The 12,479-nt window shown below is 38.5% G+C and overlaps 4 non-coding genes across 4 annotated transcripts; all 4 read left to right on the top strand.

The window, feature by feature from the left end:
- The first annotated feature begins 823 nt into the window (after window positions 1-823).
- Window positions 824-895, top strand: TRNAD-GUC (transfer RNA aspartic acid (anticodon GUC)). Its single transcript has one exon. It is a non-coding gene; the product is annotated as a tRNA-Asp (tRNA).
- A 4,028-nt stretch (window positions 896-4,923) lies between these two features.
- Window positions 4,924-4,995, top strand: TRNAD-GUC (transfer RNA aspartic acid (anticodon GUC)). Its single transcript has one exon. It is a non-coding gene; the product is annotated as a tRNA-Asp (tRNA).
- Window positions 4,996-6,969: 1,974 nt separating this feature from the next.
- TRNAD-GUC (transfer RNA aspartic acid (anticodon GUC)) lies at window positions 6,970-7,041 on the top strand. Its single transcript has one exon. It is a non-coding gene; the product is annotated as a tRNA-Asp (tRNA).
- A 1,974-nt stretch (window positions 7,042-9,015) lies between these two features.
- TRNAD-GUC (transfer RNA aspartic acid (anticodon GUC)) lies at window positions 9,016-9,087 on the top strand. The gene has a single exon. It is a non-coding gene; the product is annotated as a tRNA-Asp (tRNA).
- Window positions 9,088-12,479: the final 3,392 nt, after the last annotated feature.

The raw sequence follows: 12,479 nt of genomic DNA, 5'->3' as shown, positions 1-12,479 counted from the left end.
ACCTGCATAGACAAAGAATTGGCATCGGAAGCATCAGAATTAGAGGAAAAGAAAAATGATTTTGCATGTCTGCTGTAAATACAAAAGAAAGTTATAGACCCAGCACATGATTGGAAACTCTTATTATAGGCAAACTCTGCCCAAGGTACATATTTTGGCCAATATAAGCGATTCTCTGGCACATGACACTTTACTTATTGATTCCAAATTTGGTTTACTTATTCTGCCTGTCCATCGTAACATAAAGAAAAAAATGCAGTCTGGCGCCAAGAAGATTGCAAAACGCCTTGTACAATTTGGAGATAAACCGTGTACCTCTATCAAAGACAATGTTCCCAGTTATTCCATGCAACCTTAAAATATGGGTGTTAAATACATTGGCTAATTCCCGAGCTGAATGCACCCGAGAAAGCAGAAGAAGTAGAGTCGCTTTTACTGAAACGGACAACGTTAAATCAAATGATAGATCTACCGATGGACACTGGCAAATCAACTATAAAAATCATTATAAATGTTACTGTATGCATAGGAAGAACTCACTGCCAGGATGAATTGGCAGAGCTTCCGTGCAGCTAGTCCATAGATTATCGGGATTGGGAGAGTGAGAAAATGATAACTAGAGCAATGTCTCAAATAAATTGACATTGTGCACGTTGTACAATAATAAGCATAGATTTTGACGCTTGCAAAAGAGTAGGCCACCAGATGGATCCATTAATGATTTCAATAGTTTTCATAAGCATGCAAGTCACTAGAAATATTAATGTATACGTAGCAAAAAAACGGCTTCTAGGACGTAATGGCGGAGGGACTGTGCAGCTAATCCTCGTTAGTATAGTGGTAAGTATCCCTGCCTGTCACGCGGGAGATCGGGGTTCGATTCCCCGACGGGGAGGCCTTTGTGCTTTTATTTCTCCAGTATACATAGCAAAAAAGCAATAAAAGTACCTTAAGGCTATGCAACAACTCAATGCAACAACTTAATCCATTAAAAAGGAATTGCGTACATTGGAAAAAAACACACGCATGCAAAAAAGTGGAATAGCCCACGTGGATAAAAACACACAAATCAATAAAAATATTATTGTATACATAGAAAAACATCATCAATTGAAAAGAAATAGAATCTTAGAGAGGACTGATAAAATACATTAGCAGCCATTAAAAATATCATTCACCTATCCCCCTTGATAAGTTCAATAAAGCATATAGAGCACTCAGTCTCCAGTTAAGAACATTTACATAACTACCAGGCCCTGTTTTATAATGTTTGACCACGTTTCCCCTGCCGCTCTCTGTGTTATCCCTTACCACCAGCAATTTAGCTCTCCATCTGTCCAAGCCCTTTATGCATCCCATCTATACCAAATGAACACATGGAATGTGTACAACCCTTATTGAGCCCATAGTTGAATGTTTATATCTTGTAAATAATAAAAAGCTAAAATATATATGAAAAAGAATGATGCACTGGGCGTTGCCTCTGTATCCCTGCTGCCTTATTCCTTTGCCTTTATAGCTCTTCCATAAGTCAGGGTTTGATAATCATTCATCTATACATATAACTTCTATTATCGCAACCGTGGCATTCTTTTATGTCCTCCAGCAGCAAAAACCAGTGAGTAACCCCCTCCCATAAATACTTGAAACACATGTCAAAGATTACGGCATTTATAAACCCCCCATTATTACTGTTTCCAATTGTCTGAAGGCAGCACACTGTTCTAGGGGAGGTTTAGTCCATCGGTGCAAGCCAACTTTGGAATTAAAAGAACAAACATTTTCCTTTTCTAGGACACCACAAATATAATATCCTGAGTTGTTTTAAGAGAACTGTAGGCTCGATACACCACATTAGTGGGCCCTGTTCTCAGGGACGTTCCTGGTCAGGTGCCTTCTGAAACTATCCTCTTGCCATGTCCTGGTCCACTTTTATGAGATCAAAATTTTGGACTCATTCCACCACTTTTATGAGCACATTTTTATTAGCAATTTAGTTCCGGGAGGAAATGGGTTTTGCTAAATTCTTTTGGACTTTCCCCAGGATCTTGATCACCTGCATAGACAAAGAATTGGCATCGGAAGCATCAGAATTAGAGGAAAAGAAAAATGATTTTGCATGTCTGCTGTAAATACAAAAGAAAGTTATAGACCCAGCACATGATTGGAAACTCTTATTATAGGCAAACTCTGCCCAAGGTACATATTTTGGCCAATATAAGCGATTCTCTGGCACATGACACTTTACTTATTGATTCCAAATTTGGTTTACTTATTCTGCCTGTCCATCGTAACATAAAGAAAAAAATGCAGTCTGGCGCCAAGAAGATTGCAAAACGCCTTGTACAATTTGGAGATAAACCGTGTACCTCTATCAAAGACAATGTTCCCAGTTATTCCATGCAACCTTAAAATATGGGTGTTAAATACATTGGCTAATTCCCGAGCTGAATGCACCCGAGAAAGCAGAAGAAGTAGAGTCGCTTTTACTGAAACGGACAACGTTAAATCAAATGATAGATCTACCGATGGACACTGGCAAATCAACTATAAAAATCATTATAAATGTTACTGTATGCATAGGAAGAACTCACTGCCAGGATGAATTGGCAGAGCTTCCGTGCAGCTAGTCCATAGATTATCGGGATTGGGAGAGTGAGAAAATGATAACTAGAGCAATGTCTCAAATAAATTGACATTGTGCACGTTGTACAATAATAAGCATAGATTTTGACGCTTGCAAAAGAGTAGGCCACCAGATGGATCCATTAATGATTTCAATAGTTTTCATAAGCATGCAAGTCACTATAAATATTAATGTATACGTAGCAAAAAAACATCTTCTAGGACGTAATGGCGGAGGGGTTGTGCAGTTAATCTTCGTTAGTATAGTGGTAAGTATCCCTGCCTGTCACGCGGGAGACCGGGGTTCGATTCCCCGACGGGGAGGCCTTTGTGCTTTTATTTCTCCAGTATAGATACATAGCAAAAAAGCAATAAAAGTACCTTAAGGCTATGCAACAACTCAAATCTATTAAAAAGGAATTGCGTACATCGGAAAAAAACACACGCATGCAGAAAAGTGGAATAGCCCACGTGGATAAAAACACACAAATCAATAAAAATATTATTGAATACATAGAAAAACATCATCAATTGAAAAGAAATAGAATCTTAGAGAAGACTGATAAAATACATTAGCAGCCATTAAAAATATCATTCACCTATCCCCCTTGATAAGTTCAATAAAGCATATAGAGCACTCAGTCTCCAGTTAAGAACATTTACATAACTACCAGGCCCTGTTTTATAATGTTTGACCACGTTTCCCCTGCCGCTCTCTGTGTTATCCCTTACCACCAGCAATTTAGCTCTCCATCTGTCCAAGCCCTTTATGCATCCCATCTATACCAAATGAACACATGGAATGTGTACAACCCTTATTGAGCCCATAGTTGAATGTTTATATCTTGTAAATAATAAAAAGCTAAAATATATATGAAAAAGAATGATGCACTGGGCGTTGCCTCTGTATCCCTGCTGCCTTATTCCTTTGCCTTTATAGCTCTTCCATAAGTCAGGGTTTGATAATCATTCATCTATACATATAACTTCTATTATCGCAACCGTGGCATTCTTTTATGTCCTCCAGCAGCAAAAACCAGTGAGTAACCCCCTCCCATAAATACTTGAAACACATGTCAAAGATTACGGCATTTATAAACCCCCCATTATTACTGTTTCCAATTGTCTGAAGGCAGCACACTGTTCTAGGGGAGGTTTAGTCCATCGGTGCAAGCCAACTTTGGAATTAAAAGAACAAACATTTTCCTTTTCTAGGACACCACAAATATAATATCCTGGGTTGTTTTAAGAGATCTGTAGGCCCGATACACCACATTAGTGGGCCCTGTTCTCAGGGACGTTCCTGGTCAGGTGCCTTCTGAAACTATCCTCTTGCCATGTCCTGGTCCACTTTTATGAGATCAAAATTTTGGACTCATTCCACCACTTTTATGAGCACATTTTTATTAGCAATTTAGTTCCGGGAGGAAATGGGTTTTGCTAAATTCTTTTGGACTTTCCCCAGGATCTTGATCACCTGCATAGACAAAGAATTGGCATCGGAAGCATCAGAATTAGAGGAAAAGAAAAATGATTTTGCATGTCTGCTGTAGATACAAAAGAAAGTTATAGACCCAGCACATGATTGGAAACTCTTATTATAGGCAAACTCAGCCCAAGGTACATATTTTGGCCAATATAAGCGATTCTCTGGCACATGACACTTTACTTATTGATTCCAAATTTGGTTTACTTATTCTGCCTGTCCATCGTAACATAAAGAAAAAAATGCAGTCTGGCGCCAAGGAGATTGCAAAACGCCTTGTACAATTTGGAGATAAACCGTGTACCTCTATCAAAGACAATATTCCCTGTTATTCCATGCAACCTTAAAATATGGGTGTTAAATATATTGGCTAATTTCCGAGCTGAATGCACCCGAGAAAGCAGAAGAAGTAGAGTCGCTTTTACTGAAACGGACAACGTTAAATCAAATGATAGATCTACCGATGGACACTGGCAAATCAATTATAAAAATCATTATAAATGTTACTGTATGCATAGGAAGAACTCACTGCCAGGATGAATTGGCAGAGCTTCCGTGCAGCTAGTCCATAGATTATCGGGATTGGGAGAGTGAGAAAATGATAACTAGATCAATGTCTCAAATAAATTGACTTTGTGCATGTTGTACAATAATAAGCATCGATTTTGACGCTTGCAAAAGAGTAGGCCACCAGATGGATCCATTAATGATTTCAATAGTTTTCATAAGCATGCAAGTCACTAGAAATATTAATGTATACGTAGCAAAAAAACGTCTTCTAGGACGTAATGGCGGAGGGTTTGTGCAGCTAATCCTCGTTAGTATAGTGGTAAGTATCCCCACCTGTCACGCGGGAGACCGGGGTTCGATTCCCCGACGGGGAGGCCTTTGTGCTTTTATTTCTCCAGTATAGATACATAGCAAAAAAGCAATAAAGGTACCTTAAGGCTATGCAACAACTCAAATCTATTAAAAAGGAATTGCGTACATCGGAAAAAAACACACGCATGCAGAAAAGTGGAATAGCCCACGTGGATAAAAACACACAAATCAATAAAAATATTATTGAATACATAGAAAAACATCATCAATTGAAAAGAAATATAATCTTAAAGAAGACTGATAAAATACATTAGCAGCCATTAAAAATATCATTCACCTATCCCCCTTGATAAGTTCAATAAAGCATATAGAGCACTCAGTCTCCAGTTAAGAACATTTACATAACTACCAGGCCCTGTTTTATAATGTTTGACCACGTTTCCCCTGCCGCTCTCTGTGTTATCCCTTACCACCAGCAATTTAGCTCTCCATCTGTCCAAGCCCTTTATGCATCCCATCTATACCAAATGAACACATGGAATGTGTACAACCCTTATTGAGCCCATAGTTGAATGTTTATATCTTGTAAATAATAAAAAGCTAAAATATATATGAAAAAGAATGATGCACTGGGCGTTGCCTCTGTATCCCTGCTGCCTTATTCCTTTGCCTTTATAGCTCTTCCATAAGTCAGGGTTTGATAATCATTCATCTATACATATAACTTCTATTATCGCAACCGTGGCATTCTTTTATGTCCTCCAGCAGCAAAAACCAGTGAGTAACCCCCTCCCATAAATACTTGAAACACATGTCAAAGATTACGGCATTTATAAACCCCCCATTATTACTGTTTCCAATTGTCTGAAGGCAGCACACTGTTCTAGGGGAGGTTTAGTCCATCGGTGCAAGCCAACTTTGGAATTAAAAGAACAAACATTTTCCTTTTCTAGGACACCACAAATATAATATCCTGGGTTGTTTTAAGAGATCTGTAGGCCCGATACACCACATTAGTGGGCCCTGTTCTCAGGGACGTTCCTGGTCAGGTGCCTTCTGAAACTATCCTCTTGCCATGTCCTGGTCCACTTTTATGAGATCAAAATTTTGGACTCATTCCACCACTTTTATGAGCACATTTTTATTAGCAATTTAGTTCCGGGAGGAAATGGGTTTTGCTAAATTCTTTTGGACTTTCCCCAGGATCTTGATCACCTGCATAGACAAAGAATTGGCATCGGAAGCATCAGAATTAGAGGAAAAGAAAAATGATTTTGCATGTCTGCTGTAAATACAAAAGAAAGTTATAGACCCAGCACATGATTGGAAACTCTTATTATAGGCAAACTCAGCCCAAGGTACATATTTTGGCCAATATAAGCGATTCTCTGGCACATGACACTTTAGTTATTGATTCCAAATTTGGTTTACTTATTCTGCCTGTCCATCGTAACATAAAGAAAAAAATGCAGTCTGGCGCCAAGGAGATTGCAAAACGCCTTGTACAATTTGGAGATAAACCGTGTACCTCTATCAAAGACAATATTCCCTGTTATTCCATGCAACCTTAAAATATGGGTGTTAAATACATTGGCTACTTTCCGAGCTGAATGCACCCGAGAAAGCAGAAGAAGTAGAGTCGCTTTTACTGAAACGGACAACGTTAAATCAAATGATAGATCTACCGATGGACACTGGCAAATCAACTATAAAAATCATTATAAATGTTACTGTATGCATAGGAAGAACTCACTGCCAGGATGAATTGGCAGAGCTTCCGTGCAGCTAGTCCATAGATTATCGGGATTGGGAGAGTGAGAAAATGATAACTAGAGCAATGTCTCAAATAAATTGACTTTGTGCATGTTGTACAATAATAAGCATAGATTTTGACGCTTGCAAAAGAGTAGGCCACCAGATGGATCCATTAATGATTTCAATAGTTTTCATAAGCATGCAAGTCACTAGAAATATTAATGTATACGTAGCAAAAAAACGTCTTCTAGGACGTAATGGCGGAGGAGTTGTGCAGCTAATCCTCGTTAGTATAGTGGTAAGTATCCCCGCCTGTCACGCGGGAGACCGGGGTTCGATTCCCCGACGGGGAGGCCTTTGTGCTTTTATTTCTCCAGTATAGATACATAGCAAAAAAGCAATAAAAGTACCTTAAGGCTATGCAACAACTCAAATCTATTAAAAAGGAATTGAGTACATCGGAAAAAAACACACGCATGCAGAAAAGTGGAATAGCCCACGTGGATAAAAACACACAAATCAATAAAAATATTATTGAATACATAGAAAAACATCATCAATTGAAAAGAAATAGAATCTTAGAGAAGACTGATAAAATACATTAGCAGCCATTAAAAATATCATTCACCTATCCCCCTTGATAAGTTCAATAAAGCATATAGAGCACTCAGTCTCCAGTTAAGAACATTTACATAACTACCAGGCCCTGTTTTATAATGTTTGACCACGTTTCCCCTGCCGCTCTCTGTGTTATCCCTTACCACCAGCAATTTAGCTCTCCATCTGTCCAAGCCCTTTATGCATCCCATCTATACCAAATGAACACATGGAATGTGTACAACCCTTATTGAGCCCATAGTTGAATGTTTATATCTTGTAAATAATAAAAAGCTAAAATATATATGAAAAAGAATGATGCACTGGGCGTTGCCTCTGTATCCCTGCTGCCTTATTCCTTTGCCTTTATAGCTCTTCCATAAGTCAGGGTTTGATAATCATTCATCTATACATATAACTTCTATTATCGCAACCGTGGCATTCTTTTATGTCCTCCAGCAGCAAAAACCAGTGAGTAACCCCCTCCCATAAATACTTGAAACACATGTCAAAGATTACGGCATTTATAAACCCCCCATTATTACTGTTTCCAATTGTCTGAAGGCAGCACACTGTTCTAGGGGAGGTTTAGTCCATCGGTGCAAACCAACTTTGGAATTAAAAGAACAAACATTTTCCTTTTCTAGGACACCACAAATATAATATCCTGGGTTGTTTTAAGAGATCTGTAGGCCCGATACACCACATTAGTGGGCCCTGTTCTCATGGATGTTCCTGGTCAGGTGCCTTCTGAAACTATTCTCTTGCCATGTCCTGGTCCACTTTTATGAGATCAAAATTTTGGACTCATTCCACCACTTTTATGAACACATTTTTATTAGCAATTTAGTTCCGGGAGGAAATGGGTTTTGCTAAATTCTTTTGGACTTTCCCCAGGATCTTGATCACCTGCATAGACAAAGAATTGGCATCGGAAGCATCAGAATTAGAGGAAAAGAAAAATGATTTTGCATGTCTGCTGTAAATACAAAAGAAAGTTATAGACCCAGCACATGATTGGAAACTCTTATTATAGGCAAACTCAGCCCAAGGTACATATTTTGGCCAATATAAGCGATTCTCTGGCACATGACACTTTACTTATTGATTCCAAATTTGGTTTACTTATTCTGCCTGTCCATCGTAACATAAAGAAAAAAATGCAGTCTGGCGCCAAGGAGATTGCAAAACGCCTTGTACAATTTGGAGATAAACCGTGTACCTCTATCAAAGACAATATTCCCTGTTATTCCATGCAACCTTAAAATATGGGTGTTAAATACATTGGCTACTTTCCGAGCTGAATGCACCCGAGAAAGCAGAAGAAGTAGAGTCGCTTTTACTGAAACGGACAACGTTAAATCAAATGATAGATCTACCGATGGACACTGGCAAATCAACTATAAAAATCATTATAAATGTTACTGTATGCATAGGAAGAACTCACTGCCAGGATGAATTGGCAGAGCTTCCGTGCAGCTAGTCCATAGATTATCGGGATTGGGAGAGTGAGAAAATGATAACTAGAGCAATGTCTCAAATAAATTGACTTTGTGCATGTTGTACAATAATAAGCATAGATTTTGACGCTTGCAAAAGAGTAGGCCACCAGATGGATCCATTAATGATTTCAATAGTTTTCATAAGCATGCAAGTCACTAGAAATATTAATGTATACGTAGCAAAAAAACGTCTTCTAGGACGTAATGGCGGAGGAGTTGTGCAGCTAATTCTCGTTAGTATAGTGGTAAGTATCCCCGCCTGTCACGCGGGAGACCGGGGTTCGATTCCCCGACGGGGAGGCCTTTGTGCTTTTATTTCTCCAGTATAGATACATAGCAAAAAAGCAATAAAAGTACCTTAAGGCTATGCAACAACTCAAATCTATTAAAAAGGAATTGAGTACATCGGAAAAAAACACACGCATGCAGAAAAGTGGAATAGCCCACGTGGATAAAAACACACAAATCAATAAAAATATTATTGAATACATAGAAAAACATCATCAATTGAAAAGAAATAGAATCTTAGAGAAGACTGATAAAATACATTAGCAGCCATTAAAAATATCATTCACCTATCCCCCTTGATAAGTTCAATAAAGCATATAGAGCACTCAGTCTCCAGTTAAGAACATTTACATAACTACCAGGCCCTGTTTTATAATGTTTGACCACGTTTCCCCTGCCGCTCTCTGTGTTATCCCTTACCACCAGCAATTTAGCTCTCCATCTGTCCAAGCCCTTTATGCATCCCATCTATACCAAATGAACACATGGAATGTGTACAACCCTTATTGAGCCCATAGTTGAATGTTTATATCTTGTAAATAATAAAAAGCTAAAATATATATGAAAAAGAATGATGCACTGGGCGTTGCCTCTGTATCCCTGCTGCCTTATTCCTTTGCCTTTATAGCTCTTCCATAAGTCAGGGTTTGATAATCATTCATCTATACATATAACTTCTATTATCGCAACCGTGGCATTCTTTTATGTCCTCCAGCAGCAAAAACCAGTGAGTAACCCCCTCCCATAAATACTTGAAACACATGTCAAAGATTACGGCATTTATAAACCCCCCATTATTACTGTTTCCAATTGTCTGAAGGCAGCACACTGTTCTAGGGGAGGTTTAGTCCATCGGTGCAAACCAACTTTGGAATTAAAAGAACAAACATTTTCCTTTTCTAGGACACCACAAATATAATATCCTGGGTTGTTTTAAGAGATCTGTAGGCCCGATACACCACATTAGTGGGCCCTGTTCTCATGGATGTTCCTGGTCAGGTGCCTTCTGAAACTATTCTCTTGCCATGTCCTGGTCCACTTTTATGAGATCAAAATTTTGGACTCATTCCACCACTTTTATGAACACATTTTTATTAGCAATTTAGTTCCGGGAGGAAATGGGTTTTGCTAAATTCTTTTGGACTTTCCCCAGGATCTTGATCACCTGCATAGACAAAGAATTGGCATCGGAAGCATCAGAATTAGAGGAAAAGAAAAATGATTTTGCATGTCTGCTGTAAATACAAAAGAAAGTTATAGACCCAGCACATGATTGGAAACTCTTATTATAGGCAAACTCAGCCCAAGGTACATATTTTGGCCAATATAAGCGATTCTCTGGCACATGACACTTTACTTATTGATTCCAAATTTGGTTTACTTATTCTGCCTGTCCATCGTAACATAAAGAAAAAAATGCAGTCTGGCGCCAAGGAGATTGCAAAACGCCTTGTACAATTTGGAGATAAACCGTGTACCTCTATCAAAGACAATATTCCCTGTTATTCCATGCAACCTTAAAATATGGGTGTTAAATACATTGGCTAATTTCCGAGCTGAATGCACCCGAGAAAGCAGAAGAAGTAGAGTCGCTTTTACTGAAACGGACAACGTTAAATCAAATGATAGATCTACCGATGGACACTGGCAAATCAACTATAAAAATCATTATAAATGTTACTGTATGCATAGGAAGAACTCACTGCCAGGATTAATTGGCAGAGCTTCCGTGCAGCTAGTCCATAGATTATCGGGATTGGGAGAGTGAGAAAATGATAACTAGAGCAATGTCTCAAATAAATTGACTTTGTGCATGTTGTACAATAATAAGCATAGATTTTGACGCTTGCAAAAGAGTAGGCCACCAGATGGATCCATTAATGATTTCAATAGTTTTCATAAGCATGCAAGTCACTAGAAATATTAATGTATACGTAGCAAAAAAACGTCTTCTAGGACGTAATGGCGGAGGGGTTGTGCAGCTAATCCTCGTTAGTATAGTGGTAAGTATCCCTGCCTGTCACGCGGGAGACCGGGGTTCGATTCCCCGACAGGGAGGCCTTTGTGCTTTTATTTCTCCAGTATAGATACATAGCAAAAAAGCAATAAAAGTACCTTAAGGCTATGCAACAACTCAAATCTATTAAAAAGGAATTGAGTACATCGGAAAAAAAACACACGCATGCAGAAAAGTGGAATAGCCCACGTGGATAAAAACACACAAATCAATAAAAATATTATTGAATACATAGAAAAACATCATCAATTGAAAAGAAATAGAATCTTAGAGAAGACTGATAAAATACATTAGCAGCCATTAAAAATATCATTCACCTATCCCCCTTGATAAGTTCAATAAAGCATATAGAGCACTCAGTCTCCAGTTAAGAACATTTACATAACTACCAGGCCCTGTTTTATAATGTTTGACCACGTTTCCCCTGCCGCTCTCTGTGTTATCCCTTACCACCAGCAATTTAGCTCTCCATCTGTCCAAGCCCTTTATGCATCCCATCTATACCAAATGAACACATGGAATGTGTACAACCCTTATTGAGCCCATAGTTGAATGTTTATATCTTGTAAATAATAAAAAGCTAAAATATATATGAAAAAGAATGATGCACTGGGCGTTGCCTCTGTATCCCTGCTGCCTTATTCCTTTGCCTTTATAGCTCTTCCATAAGTCAGGGTTTGATAATCATTCATCTATACATATAACTTCTATTATCGCAACCGTGGCATTCTTTTATGTCCTCCAGCAGCAAAAACCAGTGAGTAACCCCCTCCCATAAATACTTGAAACACATGTCAAAGATTACGGCATTTATAAACCCCCCATTATTACTGTTTCCAATTGTCTGAAGGCAGCACACTGTTCTAGGGGAGGTTTAGTCCATCGGTGCAAACCAACTTTGGAATTAAAAGAACAAACATTTTCCTTTTCTAGGACACCACAAATATAATATCCTGGGTTGTTTTAAGAGATCTGTAGGCCCGATACACCACATTAGTGGGCCCTGTTCTCATGGATGTTCCTGGTCAGGTGCCTTCTGAAACTATTCTCTTGCCATGTCCTGGTCCACTTTTATGAGATCAAAATTTTGGACTCATTCCACCACTTTTATGAACACATTTTTATTAGCAATTTAGTTCCGGGAGGAAATGGGTTTTGCTAAATTCTTTTGGACTTTCCCCAGGATCTTGATCACCTGCATAGACAAAGAATTGGCATCGGAAGCATCAGAATTAGAGGAAAAGAAAAATGATTTTGCATGTCTGCTGTAAATACAAAAGAAAGTTATAGACCCAGCACATGATTGGAAACTCTTATTATAGGCAAACTCAGCCCAAGGTACATATTTTGGCCAATATAAGCGATTCTCTGGCACATGACACTTTAC

This window comes from Mixophyes fleayi, chromosome 1, assembly GCF_038048845.1.
Source record: "Mixophyes fleayi isolate aMixFle1 chromosome 1, aMixFle1.hap1, whole genome shotgun sequence".
Taxonomy (NCBI): Eukaryota; Metazoa; Chordata; class Amphibia; order Anura; family Limnodynastidae; genus Mixophyes; species Mixophyes fleayi.
Note: the sequence above shows the minus strand (reverse complement) of the source record. Positions and strands in the feature narration are given on the sequence as shown.